A 19,371-nucleotide genomic window follows, 5' to 3' on the forward strand; every position below is an offset into this window, starting at 1 on the left:
CTTCAGAAGGATTAGTGGTAAGTACAGTAGGCCACCTGTAGCTGCTGTACTGAAATACATTTTCTCTTTTATTCTATATCTGTGACATGTTAACGACATAGGAAAAGATAGATTGCTAATTACTGTAAAGATAACATGTTAAATTGCAGATATGCACAATTAAGACACTTATACATAAGCTTTCAGCCACAGCGTTCATCAGAAAAAGAAGTGTTCATTCACACAAGTAAGCACACCTTATGTACACATGACTGTGAACTCTAGCAGCTTGGACCAGAATGCTAAATGCATTCTGGTCCGAGATGTGGGAGTTGGTCGTCATGTGTGCGTGATGTGTGCTTTCTTGTGTGAGTAAATTATGTGTGTTTCTTTTTCTGACGATGGCTGTGGCCAAAAGCTTATGCATAATTATCTTTAAACTGTGATTGTCTGCAACTTTACATGTCATCTTTACAGTAAGTAGCAATCTATCTTTTCTTACATTGTTGATATTCTGACCTGTAGTTTCCATTCTGTACCATGTTACTCATTCTTGGAACAAAGTTCTTACAATCCCTAGTTTATACATACTCATAGTGCTTATCGTCTTCAGACAGAATGTCTACATGTATGAAGTACACTGATGTGAAAACAGATACTTACTGGACATTCCTTGAACCCAATTAATAAAGCAAAAATAATTTTTTACATCTTGGCCAGATGTTTTTCCAACAACACAAGAATATTGCACAAAAATAAATTTAAAATAGTGATGGAGTCATTGATGACAGAAAAAAGTTCTGTAACACAATTGACTATGTAGATAATGAAAATAAAGGTCGGTCTTTCATTATAAATATGACTATGAACAAATAATTTTGTAATTTACAGCATACAACTTGATTTGTAGTTTCTGTAACTTGCACAATAAAATTAACTATGAGATGAGTATGAGATAAGTAATGTCTATGTAATAATGTATATGTGAATCATTTGTACAATTATGCACTGAAGATGTGTTAATAGAAAACAATTGTTTAAGGCAAACGTATCAGTTTGACCTTTTAGTTATAGTATCACACTAATATTATGGCTTTTCCAGAAAATTGCTGACCCAAGAAAGAATGTAAATCAGCTTTTCCATTTTCTTTTTCCTTACTTCCTTTTTAGTATCTGTCCACTGTTTCAATAAGTGGTAATGAATTCAATGAAATATCTAATATTTTCCCTTCAGTACCATCATGTGCAATTAAGCTGCTCGTAGTTTGTGGTAGTTTTTGTTCTGTCTTCTTGAAAACAAGCCACATAAAATTTCTGTCAATTCAGCTAATGTACAGAACAACCAAACTGAAATTTGAATACTGCTGCAAACCTGAAATTAATCTCAAAATGTGTGATCTACATCCAGTGAAGAGTGGAAAAGAGAGATCAAGCGACTTTGTATGGTTTTTCCTCACCCAGATAACGATTAAGTAAATGCTATAGTTCTAGGTGGTGGCAATGAAATGCAGGGCGAATTTTGATGTTGAAACGTGCCAATTAAGGGGAACATCTCACCTCTGTTACTTTGTGGTATTCGACGTTAAACTATCACAGTTGAAAAATTTTATATTCTTAAGAAAATAAGGGATAATTTTAAACATATTACAAGGAAAAAAAATTTTTGTATACCCCTGGTGGGACTCGAACCCACAATCCCCGGTTTAGGAGACCGATGCCTTATCCATTAGGCCACAGGGGCTACACGTTAAGCGATCCTTTTAGTAGTTATACACTAGCTTTCTGGACTCGTTACGTACTTTTTAGCATTTAAGACTAGCGAAAATAGACGATAGTTCATGTTTTCAACAAATTGTAGGTTTTAACAAAGCCCTTCGCCTGTGAAGAGCGTCTACACAATTTGATTCCGTTTGCTCTTTATAGTACTAAGAAACGCATGCATACATATTTTTAGTACTATTGCTAATCTGTACACGAAGTACAAAAATAATATTTTTAAACATGATTACTACGGTTCTTATTATTTCTTGTTTAATTTGTAGACTTGTTAATGCAGAGACATAAATAAAAACTCTAGTAATATATTTTCGACTTGCTCAGAAAGTGTGAACATCGTGATATCTCATTTTTGCATCAGAACACATTAACTATTTGCATCTTTTGATTGCTTGCATTAAAAGCCGAAAGACAATCTTTTATTACTTTGCAGAACCGGTAATCTGTTAGCTTGATAATTGTGTACTGGTTCAGAAAATTATTCGTTCCAGACTTGTATCACAGAAATACGTTGCAGCTCCTTAAGGTAATTTATGCAACAAATTAATATAAATAACGTTGTAACAAATCAGTCATATTGCTATAGTCTGTAGCTTCGCCATGAGGCAGAATGCTGCTAGTAAGGCGGAGTTATTCGAGAGCAAGTCGTATTTCATCCAGTCGTAAAAAAAAAAAAAAAAAAAAAAAAAAAAAAAAAAAAAAAAAAAAAAAAAAAAAAAAAAAACCAATCCTGCATATTCCTTTTGCGCAGATTCCTTCTTTACATGAAGAAATTAAGCATCCAGTCACTTTTTTTATATAACATCATCCACGTCATGATTTGTCTCGCGTTTTTACAAACTTCTGCATTTCATTGCCACCGCTCACGAACATAACATTTTCTTAATCGTTATCTGTGTGAAGATATAAAAGTAATGTAGTGGGATGTAGTCCCCAAATTCTTGCCTACAATTGGTGTGTGTGTAAAACCAAACGAATGGCAGGTTGGATATCTCATTCCCAACCGGAAACAAAAAGCAAATGAATAGAATGCCTTCATTCTCAAGCTCCAACGAAACCGAAAAAAAGCAAAAGAAATTTTTAGCACCAGGAAGATTATGGCTATGGTGTTTGGGATCGTGCTGTCCTGTGCATCGACTACATGCCTAGAGGGAAGACCATAAATGCCGCTCCCACTGTCAGACGCTTCAGTGACTCTGCTGCACCAAAAACAAAGAGCGCGGATTGATAACCGTCAAGTCGTCGTCCTTCACCTTATGCACTTCCACATCTTCAGCAAGATAGCGCCCTGTGTAGACGTAATAGAAAATGGTTCCGTAAATCGCGAGCATTTAGCGTCCGTAAATTGCATATTATGCAGTAAAATTGCACTAAGCGGTGTTAGAATATGCTTACTGGTGCATAAGTGGTACCATACACATTGTTTCTCCAAAGTGAATCAAGAAAACATATCGTATGCGTGTGGAACAATGTTTAACGGCCGTATGAATGCAATTGAAATGTGCCGTTCTAACCGTAGTAGTAGTAGTAGTAGTAGTAGTAGTAGTAGTAGTTTTATTCATCCATAGATCTCTTTTTATAAGGATATAGGACATGTCAAAGTATTTACAAGCTTAGATCAGTTTACAATAAGCTAATTCGTATACACATATATTTACAGACTTCTAGTTAGAGACAATCATTAGATTTTACTCCTGGTATACAATAATTTATTTACAAATAACTCATTAAATAATGTAATGCCACACTATTCACTCATATTTCACTATCAGTCACTGCACACACTATACACACATTGTTTCATAACACTTCACTCACTACATACACACAGACACACACACACACACACAGGTGATCCTTGGGCCATTTTCTGTACTGCAAGTTCCCATTTGCTATCCTGAAAAACTGAGTCAGCATCCCTTCATAATGAGTGAGATGTTGAGCTCAGAAAGAGGAAGAGGTGTTAGTATTGTGCTATGCATAGCTTGAGGGGAGAGTGTCTCTAGAAAGGAAAAAAGAAGAAAAATAATAAAGTGAAGGTGTTATGTGGAATATTGTATGTTTTATAATCATCATTATTATTATTATTATTTGTTTGTATAACATTTTTTTTATCAAACCCCTACTCTGCTTTATCTAAGTAATCCTTCAATGTATAAAATGTATTGCATAACAGGTACTTTTTAGCTGCCTTCTTAAATAAGTGTATTTTTGAAATTTCTTTAATCTCTTTTGGTAATTTATTGTACAGTTTTATTCCTTGGTAGAAAATGCTGTTTTGAGTTTATGTTTATTTTTTCTTGGTAAATGTAAGTTGAGTCTATCTCTTGTTGCATGGTCATGGACAGAGCTGTTTGTGCAGTAATTGCCAATGTTACTTTTGATGTGTACAACTGACTGGTAAATGTGTTCACATGGAGCAGTTAAAATTCCCAGTGTTTTGAACAGATCTTTACAATGAGCTCGACTACTATTTCTGGTTATTATTCTTATGGCTCTTTTCTGGAGTTTGAAAATTGTGTTCATATTTTGTGGATTTGTTCCCCAAAAAAGAATGCCATAGCTAAGAATTGAGTGTACATATGAATAATATGTAACTAAAAGACACTGCATGTTACACACAGATGATAGAATTCTAAGGGCATAACATGCTGATGACATTCTGTTTGCAAGTACCTTTGTGTGTTCGCACCACTTCAGCTGAGAGTCAATATTCATTCCTAGAAATTTTGCATTTGTTACACAGTCTATAGAGGTGCCATCTACATTTAATTTAACATTGTCATTTTTCCTCTTCAAACTGAAGTTCATGGCATTAGTTTTCTTTATGTTTAATGTCAATTTGTTGCTTATTGACCAATCGTAAACTTCCTTGAGAGTTTCATTTGCTTTCTCGGTAAGGAGTTCTCTTGTTCTCTCAGTGACTATAATATTGCTGTCATCAGCGAAGAGAATTTTCTCACCATGAGTAACACTACTGGGAAAGTCATTGATGTATATCAGGAATAGTATTGGTCCTAATATGCTACCTTGTGGAACCCCTATATTAATATGTTTTGGTTCTGATAAGTATTTTACTAAATGTTTAGATCTATTTGAAGTATGTGTTATCTCTACTCTTTGTACCCTATCTGTTAGGTATGATCGAAACCAGTCATCAGCTACCCCTCTTATTCCTAATGCTTCTAATTTATTTAATAGAATCTTGTGGTCGACTGTATCAAAAGCCTTAGAAAGATCCAAAAATAAGCCTGTGACACACTCATCTTTATCAAGAGCATTAAGTACAACTTTTGTGAATTCTACTATGGCTGACTCCGTATTTTTGCCACTTCGAAAACCAAACTGTGATTTGCTTAAAAGATTGTATTTATTCAGATAATTCATTAATCTGTCTTTCATAATTGCTTCTATTATTTTTGAGAATGCTGACAGCAGGGAAATGGGCCGGTAATTTTCTATGTCTTCTGCATTACCTTTCTTAAGCAAAGGTACAACTCTTGCGTGTTTTAGCTGCTCTGGAAATGTCCCTGATGTGAAGGATTCATTTATTATATTTGTTAATGGGCCTTGTATAATCCCTATGCATTGTTTCAGTACACACATTGGTACATCATCTAAGCCTTCTGACTTTTTATTTTTTAGCTTTTGAACAGTTTTATTGACTTCATTCTCTGTGGTTGGAAGTAACATCATTGTATCTAGTGCAACAATTTTTGCAGGTGTTATATTTGTTTTGGGGAATTTTTGCTGTAACTTCTCTGCAATACTTGAAAAATGCTCGTTTACATAGTTTGCTAAGTGTTGTGGATCATTTATTACCTTATCCCCCTCCCTTAGCAGTATGTTATTCTGCGTTTGTTTGCCTCTTCCCGTTTCCTTTTTTATAACATCCCAGACTGCTTTGCTTTTATTCTCTGCATTATATATTATTTTGTCATTAAATGACTTTTTTGCAGCAAATAGGCACCTTCCTATAAATCTTTTTGTATCTATGATAGAAATTTAAGAATTCTGGATCATTGTGAATCTTTTTCATGGAACTGAGGTGTTTAAGTGTTTGGGAGGACTTCTTAATACCTGCTGTTATCCATCTGTTTTTGTGAGATGTTGATACAGTCATGCATACTTTTGGAAATGCTGTTTCAAAGTTCAATTTAAACAATGTGGAGAATTTGGAGAATTTCATATTCACATTGGTTTCCTTATACACTTCATCCCAGCTTTGTTTTTCTAGTTGTTTTGAAAAATCTTTTATTTTGATTTCTGATAGATGTCGTTTATAGGCTTGTAGTTTAGGGAATGATTCGATGCCTGATTTTACTGTTGTTGTTTGACAGAGATGGTCTGATAGTCCGAGATCTTTTACAGCTACATCACATTTTTCCCTGTCTATATTTGTGGCCACATGGTCAATTACTGATGCAGTCATTGTAGTAACCCTTGTTGCACTATTGACCAATAGGGACATGCCAAAACTTTGAAGGATATTTATGAAGGTGCTGCTGGATTGATTTATGATATTAGTGTTGATGTTTATGTCCCCACACAGAATTATGTTGACCTTTGTACTTGAGACTTTATCTAGAACTTCTGTTAATTTATTGAAAAAAGTGTCCACACTACCACTGGGAGATCTATACACACACAAAATGATTAATTTCTTGGTGATATCGAGCCCTGATAATTCAATAGCTGATATTTCAATGTGTTTGTCTTCACTTACTGTACTGAGGTCTGTGTTCCTTTTCTGATATAAATGCATGATCCTCCACCCCTTGAAGTAGTTCTGCAGTAAGAGTTTGCCCTTTCATACAATGATAATACTACATGTTGGATTTCTGTGTCTCTACACCAGTGCTCAGTAATACAAACTACTGTGCAGTTCAAAGATTGGAGCTCAACTTCTAATGCTTGTATTTTATTTTTTATTGATTGCATGTTTTGATGGAGGATTGTTAAGTCTGTGAAATGCCCCATGTTACTCTTTCCGATGGTTTGTTTTTCTTTGTGACATCTGGTATGTGTGATTTTTGAAGTGTTATAATCTGTCTTGTGAGTGATTGTTTCAGTATTTTTTGAACTGCTAGAGATACTCTTTAGGCAGGGGAACCTGTTGTCTGGATTTATCCTAAAAAAGACCTACTTTTCCTACCTATGACAACAGGTATTTGACCATGTGTGGCCCGAGATCCACCCCCTATACTTTCATGAATCAGCTGTTCCAATCTTCCCTTCCCAGTCCTGTTTAGGTGTAGGCCATGCCTAGTGAAACCCCATCTGTTGATAGTCCCGACGGGCACCAGAGAAACATGAGCAAAGTTGGCCATCCTCAGAGCCATCCCCAGCCCCACATTGATTCGCCTCACAGCTCCATCAAGGCGTGGCTGATCATGACGCCGGAACAGCTCAACAAAGTGTACATTGGTGCCATGAGTCAGGGAAGCTATCTTGTCCAGGTCACCACCTACTTCATATGCCCCATCCCTGTCCAAACTGTTTCCCGCCCCACCCACTATCACTACATGGTCCTCTTTTGTAAAATCCTTACATAAAGACCCTAGGTCCTCTATCACATGACTTAGCCCTGCATTTGGTTTGAAGATACTGGTGGCCTGGTACGCTGCCCCTAAACTTTCCTGTAACTGATGGCCTACACCTCGCCCATGGCTACTACCTAGCAGCAGCACTTTCTTCTTCCTAACACTTTGTACATTCCTAGGCTTCTTGGCCTCAGTTGAAGTGTGCTGCACATTTCCTGCTCCTCGTTCTACCTGAGGCTCTTCTCCACTTAACTCTGGCAGTGGCAGATACCTGTTTTTGGTGTTGATGATAAAACTATCAGATCGCGTTCTCTTTCTTCCTATCCTCCTACCAGCTGCCAGTTCCCAACCACCCTCCTCCCCCCTATTTCCCTTGATCCTTATCAGTTCCTTCCTTGCTTCCTCCAACTGTGCCTGAAGGGAACAGATTTTCCTTTCCTGCTCCCCAATCAAAATGTTCCTACTGCATACTCTGCAGTTCCAGGAGAGAGCCTCTTCTGTTCTCCCAACATTCTCCCCACTGCATCCCCCCAGTGAAAATATTTCCTACAAGATTGGCAACAAATCCCTCTACTCACTACGCTATAACAGCTCCCACATTTCTCACTCATGGTCAGTTTCGAAAGAATAGTTAAGTTTAAAGAATGTTTTAAATTTGTCAAGGTCGCGAGATTGTATGTCTGCAAGCAAAAAAAAAAAAAAAAAAAACGACACAAAGATCTTATGTGCGGTGGTTGTTGTTTTTCTACTGATTTAGAGATGCAAAAACAGAAGAATGAATTTGTAATTACTATGCTTTTAGAGAATTTAAGTTATCAGGCGTGTTTGGTCAGGTTTTTAAACGTTTATAACTCGGAAAATTTAGACCTAGATCGCGTCTATCTAACTAGTAAACAATACGAAATGTGTTAGTTAAATACGATTGGAGTGCACCAAAATAAGTGGAGCAAATCATTAATGTGCCAGAGGGTCAAATGTTGCTGAAAAGGTTTTTTTTTTCTACAAGTGATAAATATGAAAATTGCAATGCCAACAGCAGAAGAGATCTGGAAAGAATCGTGAACACGCAAGGCTGGCAGTGACGTGGAAAGCCCTGCCTGCCTAATGATTCCAGCTGTAGCAGTACTATAACATAAGAAGGATCAGATATAGAAGTAGACGTCAACAGGAAAGCATTTGGAACAATACTAGCAACAGTAGAAATAAAAGACTTAGAACCAATGTCTATAGAGGCAAAGGAAATGGTCACAACATGTACATCTACGCAACCAACAACAGCAACAGATGAGTTAGGAGCAACTCCATTGGAAGAAAAGGAAACAACAAGTGAAATGCACAGTGTGGCAATCAGGCAGAAAACAGTGCCTTCACACAATCTGAAAGATTTTCTAACATCAAACACAAAGAGGAGGAGACCAACACGATAAGCACAACTAAATGTTTAACAGTACTTCACCAGAATATACAACCCATAAAAAACAAATTTCGGCAACTAGAAGTAAATTTACAAACACTAGGGAAGTCAGTTGTGTGTGTTACAGAACATTGGTGCAACGGGAATGAAATCTCATATTTGGCCTTAACTTCATATAAACTTGCTTATTTCTGCAGTATACTCTCCACGAAAGGTATTTATGTGAAGAGAGATATTTCATTTAAAGACAGAGGTGACTTTATTGCATTAAATGTTGATAAAAATTTTGAACTCTCAGCTATTAAAGTAACAGTACACAACATATTAAAAAATTAAAGGCAATTTGTGGGTGCCGATCACTGAGTAGTGAGGATGTTTTTATCTTAAAACTAAATCAGACACTAGCTAAGGTATCTTGCTCAAAAACAAGCATAATCGTCTGTAGGGACTCCATCATCAATACAATGTAGTCAGCCATGCCTATTTAAATGTTTTGTACCGTTACGGCAATCTCCTACATTGACATACCATGTAGAAACAGATATAGACTGAAAAAATCTCTATATGCATGTTCAAGATATAGGGTCGTCAGATATTAAAAGTAAATTTTTGTGTAGAAAAACCCCTAAATTAAAAGTATACAAATGGCTCTTCTCAAAGTCAGACTTGCATGAATTTTCATCCTAAATACAAAATGAAGGGTGGGAGGAAGCCTCAGCAGAAATGAATGTGAACAAAATGTTTAACAGAGTCAAGTAGATTTTTAAACTAAAATTTGAGGAAGCACTTCCCAAAACTTTGCATACCATTGCAACTCCAGAAAAAAATATATGGATATCCAGAAGGATCAAAAAATCCCCTGAAACTCTTAAGTATCCCGCTTCAATCAGAAATAAATAGACTGACCCACTCTTTTTGCAATTGTATAAAAACTGCAAGAGAATCTACAGAAAGGCACTACTAGCTGCTAAAAACTCACAAACCATAAAATACTATTGCAGGCAGAAAACAAAGGCAAAGCAGCCTGGAACATTATCAAACAGGAAACAGCAGACACAGGGCAAAAACTTTTGAATTCACAAATTAAGAACAAAAATAGACAAATGACCCACTCAAAAGAATAGCAAACTTTGTAAACGTGAACTTCAACAGCAGTGCTAAGAAATTACAACAGAACTTTCTGGACACAAGGGTCTTACCCACCAGAACCATCCACCAAACTGAATGGCAACTGAGAAAGAGGTCGCAAAAGTTATACATCAATAAAAACTAAAAAATCGACTGGTTTAGATGAAATCCCAAGTTATGCCCTTAAAGAATGTGCAAATTCCATTAAAGCCCCATTAACAAAAATAATCAATTATTCATTCAAATCCAGCTGTTTTCCCAAACACCTAAAACAAGCGAAATTAATATCCATACTTAAGAAGGGTGATGCTAAAAATGTAGAAAACTACAGACCCATCTCCCTGCTGTCCACCATTTCCAGAATTATTGAAAAAGTAATAAAAAATAGGCTAATTTTGTATCTAAATGAGTTTAACTTTCTTTGCAAGGAACAACATGGTTTCAGACCCAAAAGAGGGCCGAGACTAACAGGTTTGCCGAGATTCAGACTGGACGACCAGATAAAGGTAAGAATAATACAATAAATGTCGGTAACACTAAAGAGAAATATATCAGTAATGACGATTATTCCCATAAAAAAATTACTTGCTAACTTATATAGATTATCTCAATATAGAAAGTATAAGTGGAAAACACCTAATTTTAAACAAATTTGCAAATGAGAACTTATTTGATGCATTATGCTTAAGTGAGAACTGGTGTAAACGAAATGAAATATCCTTTCATGTATTAGATGATTTCCACTTAGCAGACAGCTCTAACAGAGAGCAGCATACTCATGGGGGTGTATCAATTTACATTAGGAAAGAATAAATAAATTGTAGTGGTGAACTAGATCTAGTATTTCTGTGCAGTGAGATATATTTTGAAGCCACAGGTATATATCTGGATCATTTAAAAATTGCTATTGTATCTCATTATAGATCACCAGTCGGAACACCACTAATATATTTAGAAAAACTTGAGACTTTACTAAATTTCTTTCTTAGTCGTCACTGGAAGAAATATAGTATAGTGATTGGTGGTGACATCAGTGCTGCATTTGATGTAAGCAAAGACACGCACACCATAAATGAATTTAAAAACCTGTTACGACAATTCAACTTCATTTTTACGAACTGCAAACCCACAAGACAGCCCATTTATCTCGACAACATACTTACAAATATCAATAGAGTTACTGTCTTCAGATGTGGCTGTCTTCCATTCCTCAGACCATGACTCAGTTTGGGTAAAAATAGATACAGACAGGACTAATGTTGTTGTTGTGGTCTTCAGTCCTGAGACTGGTTTGACGCAGGTCTCCATGCTACTCTATCCTGTGCAAGCTTTTTCATCTCCCAGTACTTACTGCAACCTACATCCTTCTGAATCTGCTTAGTGTATTCATCTCTTGATCTCCTTCTACGATTTTTACCCTCCACGCTGCCCTCTAATACTAAATTTGTGATCCCTTGATGCATCAGAACATGTCCTACCAACCAGTCCCTTCTTCTTGTCAAGCTGTGCCACAAACTCCTCCCCAATTCTATTCAGTGCCTCCTCATTAGTTATGTGAAATACCCATCTAACCTCCAGCATTCTTCTGTAGCACCTCATTTCGGAAGCTTCTATTCTCCTCTTGTCCAAACTATTTATCGTCCATGTTTCACTTCCATACATGGCTACACCCCATACAAATACTTTCAGAAACGACTTCCAGACACTTAAATCTATTACAATGAAATGAACACCCTTAGCGGCTATCAGGCGTTGACATACATCAACATGGACAGATTGAAATGTGTGCCCCGACCGGGACTCGAAACTGTGATCTCCTGCTTAAATGGCAGACGCTCTATCCATCTCAGCCACCGAGGATACAGAGGATAGCATGACTGCAGGGATTTATCTCTGGCACGCCTCCCGCGAAACTCACATTCAACGTATTGTCCCGCACTATATTCGTAGTGCCCCCACCAATTATACTCATTACTCGCGGCGCGTTGCCGATTCCCGTAAGAGCGCAGTGCCCCCTCCAATTATACTCATTACTCGCGATTCCCGTAAGAGCTCGGGCTCTGTTTGTGCATTCGCACAGAAGAAGAAGATGCTCAAGTGGCCGGTGAGCCTTATATATATATATATATATATATATATATATATATATATATATATATATATATATATATATATATATATATATATATATATACTCATGGAAATGGAAAAAAGAACACATTGACACCGGTGTGTCAGACCCACCATACTTGCTCCGGACACTGCGAGAGGGCTGTACAAGCAATGATCACACGCACGGCACAGCGGACACACCAGGAACCGCGGTGTTGGCCGTCGAATAGCGCTAGCTGCGCAGCATTTGTGCACCGCCGCCGTCAGTGTCAGCCAGTTTGCCGTGGGCTTCGGAGCTCCATCGCAGTCTTTAACACTGGTAGTATGCCGCGACAGCGTGGACGTGAACCGTATGTGCAGCTGACGGACTTTGAGCGAGGGCGTATAGTGGGCATGCGGGAGGCCGGGTGGACGTACCGCCGAATTGCTCAGCACGTGGGGCGTGAGGTCTCCACAGTTGTCGCCAGTGGTCGGCGGAAGGTGCACGTGCCCGTCGACCTGGGACCGGACTGCACGCCAAGACCGTAGGATCCTACGCAGTGCCCTAGGGGACCGCACCGCCACTTCCCAGCAAATTAGGCACACTGCTGCTCCTGGGGTATCGGCGAGGACCATTCGCAACCGTCTCCATGAAGCTGGGCTACGGTCCTGCACACCGTCAGGCTGTCTTCCGCTCACGCCCCAACATCGTGCAGCCCGCCTCCAGTGGTGTGCGGACAGGCGTGAATGGAGGGACGAATGGAGACGTGTCGTCTTCAGCGATGAGAGTCGCTTCTGCCTTGGTGCCAATGATGGTCGTATGCGTGTTTGGTGCCGTGCACGTGAGCGCCACAATCAGGACTGCATACGACCGAGGCACACAGGGCCAACACCCGGCATCATGGTGTGGGGAGCGATCTCCTACTCTGGCGTGCACTTCTGGTGATCGTCGAGGGGACACTGAATAGTGCACGGTACATCCAAACCGTCATCGAACCCATCGTTCTACCATTCCTAGACCGGCAAGGGAACTTGCTGTTCCAACAGGACAATGCACGTCCGCATGTATCCCGTGCCACCCAACGTGCTCTAGAAGGTGTAAGTCAACTACCCTGGCCAGCAAGATCTCCGGATCTGTCCCCCATTGAGCATGTTTGGGACTGGATGAAGCGTCGTCTCACGCGGTCTGCACGTCCAGCACGAACGCTGGTCCAACTGAGGCGCCAGGTGGAAATGGCATGGCAAGCCGTTCCACAGGACTACATCCAGCATCTCTACGATCGTCTCCATGGGAGAATAGCAGCCTGCATTGCTGCGAAAGGTGGATGTACACTGTACTAGTGCCGACATTGTGCATGCTCTGTTGCCTGTGTCTATGTGCCTGTGGTTCTGTCAGTGTGATCATGTGATGTATCTGACCCCAGGAATGTGTCAATAAAGTTTCCCCTTCCTGGGACAATGAATTCACGGTGTTCTTATTTCAATTTCCAGGAGTATATATATCGGACATGTCCAAAAGAACAGATACCATTGGTGACCATCCTGCTCGTTAGAATGAAATGAAATTACAATGAAATGAATATCCTTAGCTGCTTACAGGCGTTGACATACGTCAACGGGGACAGATGAAAATATGTGCCCCGACCGGGTCTCGAACCTGGGATCTCCTGCTTACATGGCAGACGCTCTATCCATCTGAGCCACCGAGGAAGATCAGATACCATCTTAGTATATACAGGGTGGTCCATTGATAGTGATCGGGTCCAATATCTCACGAAATAAGAATCAAACGAAAAACTGCAAAGAACGAAACTCGTCTAGCTTGAAGGGGGAAACCAGATGACGCTATGGTTGGCCCGCTAGATGGCGCTGCCATAGGTCAAACGGATATCAACTGCGTTTTTTAAAATAGGAACCCCCATTTTTTATTACTTATTCGTGTAGTACGTAAAGAAATATGAATGTTTTAGTTGGACCACTTTTTTCGCTTTGAGATAGATGGCGCTGTAATAGTCACAAACGTTTAATAAGTACATGGTATCACGTACCATTCCGCCACTGCTGACGGTATTTGCTTCGTGATATATTACCCGTGTTAATGGTTGTTGGTTGGTTGTTTTTGGGGAGGGAGACCAGACAGCGAGGTCATCGGTCTCATCGGATTAGGGAAGGATGGGGAAGGAAGTCGGCCATGCCCTTTGAAAGGAACCATCCCGGCATTTGCCTGAAACGATTTAGGGAAATCACGGAAAACCTAAATCAGGATGGCCGGAGACGAGATTGAACCGTCGTCCTCCCGAATGCGAGTCCAGTGTGCTAACCACTGCGCCACCTCGCTCGGTGTGTAACAGCATGCGTTCTCACAAATGTACATGTATCACATTGGAACAACCGAAATAAAATGTTCAAAAGCATCTACGTCCTGTATTTTAGCTTAAAAAATTTACTGGTTACCAACTGTTCGTCTAAAATTGTGACACATATGTTTGACTATTACGGCGCCATCTATCACAAAGCGAAAAAAGTGGTCCAACTAAAACATTCATATTTCTTTACGTACTACACGAACATGTAATTAAAAATGGGGGTTCCAGTTTTAAAAAACGCAGTTCATATCTGTTTGACCTAGGGCAGCGCCATCGAGCGGGCCAACCATAGCGCCATCTGGTTTCGGGCGTCAAGCTAGACAAGTTTCGTTCTTTGTAGTTTTTTCGTTTGACGCTTATTCTTGATACATTTTACACAGTCACGATCAATGGACCACCCTATATATATAAGGCTCACCGGCCACTTGACAATACGTTGAGAATGCGGGAGGCGTGCCAGAGATAAATTCCTGCAGTCGCGCTATCCTCTGTGTCCTAGAAGGATGGAGCGTCTGCCATGTAAGCAGGAGATCCCAAGTTCGAGTCCCAGTTGGGGCGCACATTTTCATCTGTCCGCTTTGACGTATGTCAACGCTTGTAAGCAGCTAAGGGAGTTATTTTCATTGTAATTTCATTCTAACGAGCTGCATGGTCACCGATGGTATCTGTTCTTTCGGACATGTCCGAAAGAACAGATACCATCTTAGTATATATACTTCAATCTATACTCGATGTTAACAAATTTCTTTTCTTCAGAAACGCTTTCCTTGCCATTGCCAGTCTACATTTTATATCCTGTCTACTTCGACCATCATCAGTTATTTTGCTTCCCAAATAGCAAAACTCATTTACTACTTTAAGTGTCTCATTTTCTAATCTAATTCCCTCAGCATCACCCGACTTAATTCGATTACATTCCATTATCCTCGTTTTGTTTTTGTTGTTGTTCATCTTACATCCTCCTTTCAGGACACTGTCCATTCCGTTCAACTGCTCTTCCAAGTCCTTTGCTGTCTCTGACAGAATTACAATGTCATCGGCGAACCTCAAAGTTTTTATTTCTTCTCCATGGATTTTAATACCTACTCCGAATTTTTCTTTTGTTTCCTTTACTGATTGCTCAATTTACAGATTGAATAACATTAGGGAGAGGCTACAACCTTGTCTCACTTCCTTCCCAACTGCTGCTTCCCTTTCATGCCCTTCGATTCTTATAACAAACTGTAAATAGCCTTTCGCTCCCTGTGTTTTACCTCTGCCACCTTTAGAATTTGAAAGGGAGTATTCCAGTCAACATTGTCAAAAGCTTTCTCTAAGTCTACAAATTCTAGAAACGTAGGTTTGTCTTTCCTTAATCTTCCTTCTAAGGTAAGTCGTGAGATGAGAATCTTCCCAGAGGTCGGCTTCTACCAGTTTTTCCATTCGTCTGTAAAGAATTCGCGTTAGTATTTTGTAGCTGTGACTTATTAAACTGATAGTTCGGTAATTTTCACATCTGTCAACACCTGCTGTCTTTGGGATTGGAATTATTATATTCTTCTTGAAGTCTGAGGGTATTTCGCCTGTCTCATACATCTTGCTCACCGGATGGTATAGTTTTGTCAGGACTGGCTCTCCCAAGGCTGTCAGTAGTTCTAATGGAATGTTGTCTACTCCCAGGGCCTGGTTTCGACTCAGGTCTTTCAGTGCTCTGTCAAATTCTTCACGCAGTATCGTATCTCCCATTTCATCTTCATCTAGATCCTCTTCCATTTCCATAAATTTGTCCTCAAGTACATTGCCCTTGTATAGGCCCTCTATATACTCCTTCCACCTTTCTACTTTTCCTTCTTTGCTTAGAACTGGGTTTCCATTTGAGCTCTTGATGTTCAGACGAGTGGCTCTCTTTTCTCTAAAGGTCTCTTTAATTTTCCTGTAGGCAGTATCTATCTTACCCCTAGTGAGATAAGCCTCTACATCCTTACATTTGTCCTCTAGCCATCCCAGCTTAGCCATTTTGCACTTCCTGTCTATCTCAGTTTTGAGACGTTTGTATTCCTTTTTGCCTGCTATGGACTATAAAGCATTTAAAGAGCCTAAAATAGTCATCACAAGACCAATAACGGAAGAAAAATTGTCTAATTTCATGGTCTCACTCAGTAATTATGACTGGTCACATATGTTTAAAAATAATGCCCAGGGCTCTGCCAATTCATTGTTAATTCTTTCTTAAATATATTCGAGACCAACTGCCCTCAATACAAATGTAAAGTTAACCTTAAAAGTAACAGTAATAGACGTAGGGATAAGAATCCATGGTATACTGCTCAACTAGCCAATATGAAAAGGACGTGGTTGTTGTATAGAGATTCTTACAGACATCAGAAAACTGGTATAGCTAAACAAATGTACTCAAGAGCACAAAAGGAATATAAGTATGCTTTAAATGAGGCCAAAAAACAACATAACCTAGTCAGCATTGAGTCATCAAAAAATAAATGCAAAAAAGCGTGGACTACACTCCTGGAAATTGAAATAAGAACATCGTGAATTCATTGTCCCAGGAAGGGGAAACTTTATTGACACATTCCTGGGGTCAGATACATCACATGATCACACTGACAGAACCACAGGCACATAGACACAGGCAACAGAGCATGCACAATGTCGGCACTAGTACAGTGTATATCCACCTTTCGCAGCAATGCAGGCTGCTATTCTCCCATGGAGACGATCGTAGAGATGCTGGATGTAGTCCTGTGGAACGGCTTGCCATGCCATTTCCACCTGGCGCCTCAGTTGGACCAGCGTTCGTGCTGGACGTGCAGACCGCTTGAGATGACGCTTCATCCAGTCCCAAACATGCTCAATGGGGGACAGATCCGGAGATCTTGCTGGCCAGGGTAGTTGACTTACACCTTCTAGAGCACGTTGGGTGGCACGGGAAACATGCGGACGTGCATTGTCCTGTTGGAATAGCAAGTTCCCTTGCCGATCTAGGAATGGTAGAACGATGGGTTCGATGACGGTTTGGATGTACCGTGCACTATTCAGTGTCCCCTCGACGATCACCAGAGGTGTACGGCCAGTGTAGGAGATCGTTCCCTACACCATGATGCCGGGTGTTGGCCCTGTGTGCCTCGGTCGTATGCAGTCCTGATTGTGGCGCTCACGTGCACGGCGCCAAACACGCATACGACCATCATTGGCACCAAGGCAGAAGCGACTCTCATCGCTGAAGACGACACGTCTCCATTCGTCCCTCCATTCACGCCTGTCCGCACACCACTGGAGGCGGGCTGCACGATGTTGGGGCGTGAGCGGAAGACAGCCTAACGGTGTGCAGGACCGTAGCCCAGCTTCATGGAGACGGTTGCGAATGGTCCTCGCCGATACCCCAGGAGCAGCAGTGTGCCTAATTTGCTGGGAAGTGGCGGTGCGGTCCCCTAGGGCACTGCGTAGGATCCTACGGTCTTGGCTTGCATCCATGCGTCGCTGCGGTCCGGTCCCAGGTCGACGGGCACGTGCACCTTCCGCCGACCACTGGCGACAACATCGATGCACTGTGGAGACCTCACGCCCCACGTGTTGAGCAATTCGGCGGTACGTCCACCCGGCCTCCCGCATGCCCACTATATGCCCTCGCTCAAAGTCCGTCAACTGCACATACGGTTCACGTCCACGCTGTCGCGGTATGCTACCAGTGTTAAAGACTGCGATGCAGCTCCGTATGCCACGGCAAACTGGCTGACACTGACGGCGGCGGTGCACAAATGCTGCGCAGCTAGCGCCATTCGACGGCCAACACCGCGGTTCCTGGTGTGTCCACTGTGCCATGCGTGTGATCATTGCTTTTACAGCCCTCTCACAGTGTCCGGAGCAAGTATGGTGGGTCTGACACACCGGTGTCAATGTGTTCTTTTTTCCACTTGCAGGAGTGTATAATAAATTCAGTGGCCAAAAGCAAACAGAAAGCTGAGGTAGAAATTTCAGCAGATGAATTTTATAACTACTGTACAAAAAATGTTAACCAAATTAGGGAAAGCATAGGAAGTCCTCAAGAAACTGTAGCTGATCTCATTCAATATCATAATGTAGACTACACCCTGAAAGATAAATTCCTTTTAACAGAGGTCACACCAGATGTTTTAACTATTGTAAATAATTTTAGGCCCTCTGATAGTGAAGATATATATGGTATTTCTTGCAATATGTTAAAAAAGATAATTGGGCACAAAGTATATCCTCTTACTAAATGTATAAACAGATCTTTAATTGAAGGAGTATTCCTAGATGTATTAAAATTATCCAGGGTAGTGCCCATTTACAAGAAAGGAGGCAAAAACTGCCCATCTAGCTATCTCTGACACCTATTTTATCTATCATCAACTCCCACTTGTGTGATTACCTGACATGTAATAACATTATTACTGCAGTACAATTTGGCTTCAGGAAGGGCAAAGCCACAGTCCATGCTATTGACTTCCTGGTAAAAAAGTGCTTAATGCTTTTGAAGGAAAAATTTTTGCTCAGGCTATCATTTGTGATCTTAGCAAAGTCTTTGACTGTGTGGAGCATATTTCACTTCTCAACGAACTAGTTTATTATGGAATCTCAAACAGTGAAGTTGATAACATTTTCCAATCTTTCCTCAGCAACTGTAAACAAATTGTTTGTATTGGTGAAGAGAGATCGCAGCTAGCTGAAGTTAAGTGCAGTGTGCCACAATGCTCAGTATTAGGACCTCTGCTATTTATCCTAATGACAAACGATCTACCATCTTACATAAATACTCGCTCCATTCTCTATGCAGATGATACCACTTTTTCCAATGTCAGCTCAGGCTTGAGTATGCTCAAACTGTGGCAAATGATGCAATATCACAAGAATCAGTCTGGTTTCGAGCTAATGGGTTCCTGCTTAATGAGAGTAAAACTCAAAAGATTGTATTTAGTTTAAGAGATCTGCCAGTAGATGACTCCATGGATAGTCTTAAGTTCTTAGGTATTGTTATAGATAGTAAATTGACTTGGGAGCCACATATTAAATACATTAGTGCAAGGCTGTCTAGAGTAGTGTATTTGTTAAGGAATTT

General features: G+C 40.2%; 1 protein-coding gene and 1 non-coding gene across 2 annotated transcripts in view; both read right to left on the reverse strand.

Moving 5' to 3' along the window:
- LOC126272934 (sodium- and chloride-dependent glycine transporter 1-like) overlaps nt 1-19,371 on the reverse strand; it is a 138,331-nt gene that overhangs the window by 24,274 nt on the left and 94,686 nt on the right. The window lies entirely within an intron of this gene.
- Nucleotides 1,648-1,720, reverse strand: Trnar-ccu (transfer RNA arginine (anticodon CCU)). Its single transcript has one exon. It is a non-coding gene; the product is annotated as a tRNA-Arg (tRNA).

Source organism: Schistocerca gregaria, chromosome 5 (assembly GCF_023897955.1).
Source record: "Schistocerca gregaria isolate iqSchGreg1 chromosome 5, iqSchGreg1.2, whole genome shotgun sequence".
Taxonomy (NCBI): domain Eukaryota; kingdom Metazoa; phylum Arthropoda; class Insecta; order Orthoptera; family Acrididae; genus Schistocerca; species Schistocerca gregaria.